Source organism: Myotis lucifugus, unplaced genomic scaffold, assembly GCF_000147115.1.
Source record: "Myotis lucifugus unplaced genomic scaffold, Myoluc2.0 scaffold_18, whole genome shotgun sequence".
NCBI lineage: Eukaryota > Metazoa > Chordata > Mammalia > Chiroptera > Vespertilionidae > Myotis > Myotis lucifugus.
Genome location: NW_005871066.1, coordinates 8,843,777 through 8,851,721, shown reverse-complemented (window position 1 = coordinate 8,851,721; position 7,945 = coordinate 8,843,777).

Below are 7,945 nucleotides of genomic sequence, written 5' to 3'. Positions count from 1 at the left end.
AAGGGAAAATAATTTGCAACCTGTTATGGAAGAATTATATCTTGAAGTGTTAATCTGTATCTTTCTTGTGTGTTTCTTTCCCTCTTTACTTATTCACTTAAACCCATAGGGTCTCTTTTTCTTCCACTCAGTTCTACTCAGGCATGAGTTACCCACTTTAGAAGCAGCAAAAAGGGCTATAAAATTTAAAAAAGAAAATTCTTAGAAAAAGGACCAGACAGAAAGATTTTCATGCTTGCAGAACTAGTTTTTCCACCCCCAAAACTAGACAAAATATCAACTGGGGAAGAAAAGAAAAAGGCAGAGGGACCACTTCAGAAAGGAATGAAGAAAGCTCTAAATTTAAGGGGGTAATTGGTGAAATAGGAAAAGACTTTCTTCACACGTATTGGTTGCGTGGAAACCGATTTGTGCTGAGCTGTCCACAGTGGTTTCAGTCTCAAATGAGGAACTTCATCCTCCTGATGGCTGGTCATCAATCTATTGAGTGTCCGGTTTGAAGAGATACCATTAATATGACTGGACAATCCACTGTCTGATGGTATATAGCCAAGGTGTTTGTGAAATATTGGTGGCATAAGTAAAATGCGTTTTCCTCTGATTAACCAGTTGAATACTACTCTATTCCAGTTACACTTGAATACTATACCCAACCAAACTATCAAATGCATTGGCAAAACAGATATTTTGAGACATTCCTATCTTTATTTTACACCATTATTAGAAAGTTTGTTGATCTATTTTAGCAAAATGAGGGGAGGCAAGAGAGGAGAAGCTATGGGATTCAGTAAACACAGCAAATACAATACAAAAGAGCAGTAAAGGAAAGTCCTAGTATTCTTGAAATTTTTGCTATAGTGCAGGCCTAGAAAATAAGCAATTCCTATAGGAGCAGGGGGATGGAGGTCTCTGGAAGGGAGGGAAATCTGTGGGAAGGTCGTCTCTGTTAAAAAGGTAATCATGATGAAAAAGATGGTGTATGGACAGAATGTTTGTGTCACCCCAAAATTCCTATGTTGAAACCCTAACCAAAAGGCTATGTTGGAGCCTTTTGGCAGTAATCAAAATTAGATGAGGTCATGAGGGTGGTGCCTTCATGAATGGGATTAGTGCCCTTATAAGAGTCACAAGAGCCTTCTCCCCCTCTCTCTGCTCTCTGCCCTGTGAGGATATAACAGGAAGTTGCAGTCTGAAACCTCAAAGGGGCCTTCACCAGAACGCAGACATACTGGCACTGTGATCTCGAACTTCTAGCCTCCAGAACTGTGAGAATTAAGTTTCTGTTGTTTAAGCCACCCAGTCTATGGTATGCTGTTATAGCAGCCAGAACTGACTAAGACAGGTGGTATTATGGAATAAAAGGTATAAGAGAAAGAATTTTTTGAAGCAGTTCTTTAAGAAAAACCAGAGAGAGAGAGAGAGAGAGATTATCTTGTATCTTGTCTTATGAGGGCACTAATTTCAACATGAGAGCTCCACCTTCATGACCTAATTCCCACTTCACCCCCACCCACAAAGGCCCCAGCTGCTAATACCATCACATTGGGGATTAGGGTTTCAACACATGAATTTCTGAGGGACACAAACGTCATTCCATAGCACCATAGCATTGACTATAAAACTGGGCAAAATGAGCCCTATGTATGTTTTAGGGAGGAAGACAGAGAGTCTGAGAAATATGAGGGACAGGCAGTGGAAGGAGATATGAGAGTCCCAAGGCCCAATAAGGGACTGTGTGGCCCTTTGTGATTTCTGCGGATGTCATTAGGGTGAGGCTGGGAGGGGAGGGAGAGGCCCCTGAGGGCTCTTTTCTGTCCTAAGGACTTGGTGGCTGTGCTTCCTCTGTGACCTGAAGTAATAGTGCTGTTTCTGGGCATGAGTCCTGTTGACCTCCACTCCCCAGGTTAAGCCGTGTCTCTCAACCTTTTTCCCCACTTTGAGTCAGGCCAGGCCACAGAAGCGCATCTTGGTTTGCAGATAGGCAATAATGACAATTTGGCGTAGGTATGGCCGATTTTACTTTGGTTTTCTCCAAGAGCAGTGAAAAGGAGTAGCACAAAGGATATAAATAGGTAAGTTTGCTGGAGTGTAGAAATGTTTCCCATTGCCTCCCTGTATGTTTTCCTTTCTCTTTTGTTACTATTTTTTTATTATTATTAATTTCATTGTAGTGACACTGGTTAATAAGATTCTGTTTCAAGTGCACAGTCTATAATACATCATCTGTATATTGTATTGTGTGCTCATCACCCAAAGATTAGACTCCTTCTGTCACCATACATTTAACCCCTTTTAGCCTCTTCAACCTCATATGCTCTGTGAGTAACACCCAGCCTCCTCCCTTTATCTTATAGAGACCTTTCTAGAATCAGTGATCTTACCAGCCTGCACTGATGCGTTTTATGCTTCAAGTAAGCAAAAACTTACACTGGCATACAATGATTTTACTATCCAGGAAGTTATATCTCTCAGGCCTTCTATCTGGTTTATTGCTTTGAAATCTTATTGTGTCAGCCCTGGGACAAATCCCCCCTTTTCTGTGCATACGCTTCTGGCTGAGTTTTCCATTTATGTCCACTTAGAGATGATGATCACTACACATGCCTGACCTTCCAGGTGTGGGACCCACTTCTGTGACTAACAGCGGCTCATTCTAGTGGAAACTTAACTGGACAGAGGAGATGGGGAGAGGATCTATTGGCAGCAGGGAAGCTTCGAATACACCCCAAAAGAGAGGGAGGGTTCCAAGCACTGTTTCAAAAAATATATATTTTTTAGTGTTAATGTAAAATAAAACAAACTTACAATATAGACTTCTTGATAAACCTTAAACTACTTTTCTATTGCTATGAGTTATATTGAAAGTGGTAATAAGGATATTTAAAGGTATTCTCTTTAATTTTATGTATCCTAATTTCAGATGCTCAAATTTTCAATACTTGAGGAATATGATTCTTTTAAAATTGGGATTTTAAAAAAAGCTGTTTTGTTTTTCTTGTTATCAAGAAAACTTTTAAAAACACTTTCGGCAGCCTAAGAAATTATCTTCTGTACGTGGAGGGTAAATTGTGATGACAGTTTTTCTTCTTTATAACTCCCCCTATCTTTTTGGAACAGGCTGTAATTGTGGGTGGATTATTCTGATACTATTGCTTTGGCTGTGCAGCATTTTGCAGCTTAAAAGTGAGAAGTTTTCTGTTATTGAACATGCATCCTTGCCAAACATACAATGGTTTATTTAGATTCTGTTATTTTAGTTCAGTGGCTCTCAAATTTTAGAATGTATTAACATCACCTGGGGAGAACTTTCAAGTGCACATAGCTAGGTGTTAGTCACAGAGCATATGATTGATTGGTCTGGGTTGGGGCCCAAGATCAGCATTTTAAGCTTTGGTCAGAGAACCACATTTTGAGGGTAAGTCATTGCCTTAGAGCAGGTTTCTCAGCCTCAGCCCTGCTGCCATTTTGGTTGGATGAGTATTTGTTGTGGGGCTGTTTTCTGCATGGTAGGAGATTTAGTAGACTCCCTAGCCTCTACCCACTAGATGCCAGTAACACCTCCACCCTCTCAGTTGTGGCAAACAAGTGTCTCTGGATATTGCCAAATGTCCTGTGGAGTGATGGATTTGCAAACCATTGCCTTAGGATCTTGGTTCTTATTAATTGAAATATCCTAGCCACCCAAGCCTTCTGGTGAATGATGGATTTGTATATGGGACCCTAGTCCCAACTTATTTTCTTAGGACTCTATGTGATTCAATGAGCCTTTTGTCATGGAGGGCTCAAACTAAGGGCCTATGACTATTTCCAGCCTCAGACAATATTTATTTGACCAAAACAATTTTTTAAATTATTAAAACTAGTTGCTAACATTTAAAATTTGAGATTTACTTATTTCTGGCTTTGCTTGAAAATTCAGATCTTATGACACTAGCCATTCCGGTAAGAATCAGCTGAACTAGGGGAACAGCTGAAATAGACACCCACGTGTGCTCTCCAGCTGCCCAAGTCCCCAGTCGGCAGACCTCACTCATCCATCCACAGTACCTGGCTGGCTCCTAAAGGCACTGCATCTGCAATTCTTGGTTTAAAGCTCTACAACCACTAGCTGAAAATGGAGCGTCCCATATGGAATAATGCTGCTAGGGCTGACAACTGTGATGCTAATTCTTGAATGTATTAAAAAAAATGAATGAGATTGCAAGGCAATGGACCAAATATTTTAATCTCCTGTGATTAACATATCTTCTCACTTCGTAATATATTTATGTAGAGTTTTGTTTATTTCCACCTTTCTGAAGTAAAATTTGGATCATAGGCAAATGTCCATCAGTAGGGACTGACTGAATAAGCCACACAATGGAGGATTCTGAGGCAAAAGGAACAAGCAGATCCCGACATACTAATGTGGAGAGATTGACAGGTAGGTTGTTCTGAGAATAAAGCAAGGTGGGGGTCCAGAATAGGCATATGTTTATCCGTTTAGTATAAAAGGATTCAACTGAGGACTATCCAAATGGAAGAGTGCAAGAACTTTCATGCTCTCTGGAAATGCCACTCTCCCCAAATCTCCATGTGTTCACCAACTCAGAAGCTCTTGAAATTCTTAATAAATTCTGAACAAGAGGCCCCACAATTTTATTTTGCACCGAGCCCTGTAAATTACATAGATGGTTCTGTCTGGAAGTGAGGCTAATGCATTTTATTATTGTGGGAGGTGGAGGTGTCCAAGAACATCACGTTCAGGAATTTCATTGCTGTAGAAAGAAACAGGGTCCTTTCCCTTGCTGATATTGGAATAGATTTATTCAGGAAATTAACAACCTCTTAAAACCAGCTTGATGTAGAGAATTCCTAGGGGTGAAGAAACACAGATGACCAAAAAAAGGCAGTATGGTGGTATGGAGACCGGTGTAAATGGATTCTAGGGAATTTAGACAAACCACATGATTTCTCCAAGCCTTAGTTTCTTTGTTTGTAAAATGAGGATAATCGTTCTGATCTTAAGAAGTTGTAAGATCTAAATATGCGTGAGTGCCTGGTATAGTGATTGGCACATAATAAACCCTCAATATATGACAGTTATGTGGGTCTTTGCTCTCAAGGGGTCTAGAATCTAGAAGGGGAGATAGATGTATCAAATCATGGCAGTAGAACCTGGCGTATTAGTCAGCTCAAGCTGCCATAACAAAATACCACAGACTGGGTAGCTTAAGCAACAGAAATTTGTTTTCTCATGGTCTTGGAGGCTGTGAGTTGACATCAGGGCACCATGTTGGTCAGGATCTGATGAGAGTATTCTTCTTGGCTTTCAGAAAGCTGCCCCCTTTTGCTGTATCTTCAACATGGCAGAGATATTCTGGTGTCTCTTCCTCTTCTTATAAGGACACCATTTCTATTGGGTCAGGGCTCCACCCTTAAGACTTCATTTAATCTTGGCACTGGCTGGGTAGCTCAGGTGGTTAGAGCATTGTCCCAATATGCTAAGGTTGTGGGTTTGATCCCAGGTAAGGGCACAGACAAGAATCAACCAATGAATGCATAAATAAGTGGAACAACAAGTCTATGTTTCTCTCTCCCTTCCTCTCTATCTCTCAAATCAATAAATATTTTTTAAAGACTTCCTTTCATCTTAATCACCTCTTTAAAGACCCTGTCTCCAAATACAGTCACATGGGGGGCTAGGGCCCTTCATATGCATTTGGGGGATACATCTAGGCCAGTGATGGCAAACCTATGACACGCGTGTCACATTTTTTTGGTTGATTTTTCTTTGTTAAATGGCATTTAAATATATAAAATAAATATAAAAAATATAAGCCTTTGTTTTACAATGGTTGCAAATATCAAAAAATTTTCTATATGTGACACGGCACCAGAGTTAAGTTAGAGTTTTTCAAAATGCTGACACGCCGAGCTCAAAAGGTTCGCCATCACTGGTCTAGACCATAACACCTGGTATAACTACAACTAGGGCATAAGTGAAAGTGTGCAGCTCTACAGGTCGGGAGGGGTCAGAGAAGGCTTCACAGAGGTGATTCCTGAAATGTTTCTTTGCCCAAAAAGTATAAAAGCACCTAGCCAGGTAGCTCAGTTGGTTGGAGTGTCGTCCCATACACCAAAAAGGTTACAGGTTCGATTCCCAGTCAGGGCACATACCTAGGTTGCAGGTTCCATCCCTGGTCAGGGCACGTACAGGAGGCAACCAACCTATGTTTTTTTCTCTCATCAATGTTTCTCTGTCTCTCTCTCTTTCTCTCCCTCCCCTCTCTCTAAAATCAATAAACATGTCCTCAGGTGAGGATTTTAAAAAATAATAAAAAATTTTAAATGTATAAAAGCTTCCTGGTTTGGTCACTTTTTTGTGTCTTATCCTTGTGGGGCTCCCGCACATATGTACTTAATAAATGTTTTCTCTTGTTAATCTGTCTTTTAATAGAGGTGAAGGTGTCTCACTCAAGATCCTAGAAGATTCGAGAGAAAATTATTTTTCCTACCCTACACCTCCTTCTAGAAAGTATTTACATTTTAAATGTTAAGAAAGGTAATGCTTAATCCAGGATAATTGATCTCTAAATGTAAATTTTAAGGACCAAATCTCCCAAATAGATGAGATCTTATACCCCTCAATCATATTGAGTGGTCAGAATGTGAGCTTTGGAGAGAGGGAAGGGGACGCTTGTAGGAAGACCTTGTAAAGGTAGGTCAGATGGTGAGTAAATAGTTCTCCATCTTTCAAATTATAAAAAAAAATGAGATACCTGTTCCCAAACTTATGTTTGAAAACAGAAAAGTTACTACATAGCCTTCTACCTGGAGCCTACAGTGCAAATTCCTTTACCTTCAAAAACAACAGCAAATTCCCAAAGCAAGTGGACCCCGAACTGAAAAGCAGGCTGCAGGGAAGGAGGGGAAATAAGAAAGACTATATCTCACGCGGCCTCTTTCTGAATAAGCTTGCTTTTCTAGAGAGCTGAACTGCTCCCACGCAGGTATCAGTGGTCTCATTAACTAATTGTACTTCTAATAATAACGATGGGTTTAAAGCAGGCTGTTACGTAAAGAAGGGGTTTTGTTACAATAAGTATTAAGTTACAGATCTGAGAGTGTGGCAGTCTTCAAAACTGCAGAGAGAATTGACATCAGTGGGAAAGAGTTGCAGTTCAGAGTAACAACATAGTTGAGAATGGAGCCTCGGTTCTGCTCTAAGTACCTCTCACTGCCCTTCACGTTGTGTGATCCCAGCTGAGACATGGAAAGGTAGGGTGAACATCACTTCCTGGTTTAAAGCTGCAGACCATTTAGGTATCCAAACATACCCTCAGCAGAAAAGGAGAAGAAATGAGGTGGCTGTGGATAGTGGGTCGAAGATAAATGTTAATCAAGTCAGAAGACTAATGAGAACGTTGAGCTATAATGTGTAGAATAAGTGCTCTGCCTGCCATTAAGGAAACAGTGAAAAGAATTCTTTTAGAAGGAAAGAGGTGTACATTAAATCCCAGTTTTGTCACTATGTTGTCATCCATGGACTGTAAGCCAGATGTGGGCAGGAACTCTGTCTGTTTTATTCACTGCCTCAGTGGTCCCCCCTTACCCCAATTTTACTTTCCGTGGTTTCAGTTACCTGCAGTCAACTACAGCCCAAAAATACTAAATAAAAAATACCAGAATTAAACAATTCATAAGTTTTAAATTGCATATCATTCTGAGTAGCACCATCCCAGTCCCCCAGCCAAGGACATGAATCATCCCTTTGTCCAGTATGTCCACACTGTATATACTCCCCACACTGTCCTGGTTATCAGATCAACTGTCCCAGTATTGCAGTGCTTGTGTTCAACTAATCCTTATTTTACTTAATTATGTCTCATTCACTTCATTTTGTCTTATCATGTAGGCATTTTATCATCTTAAATAATCATGAGAAGAAGGGTGAGTACAGTAC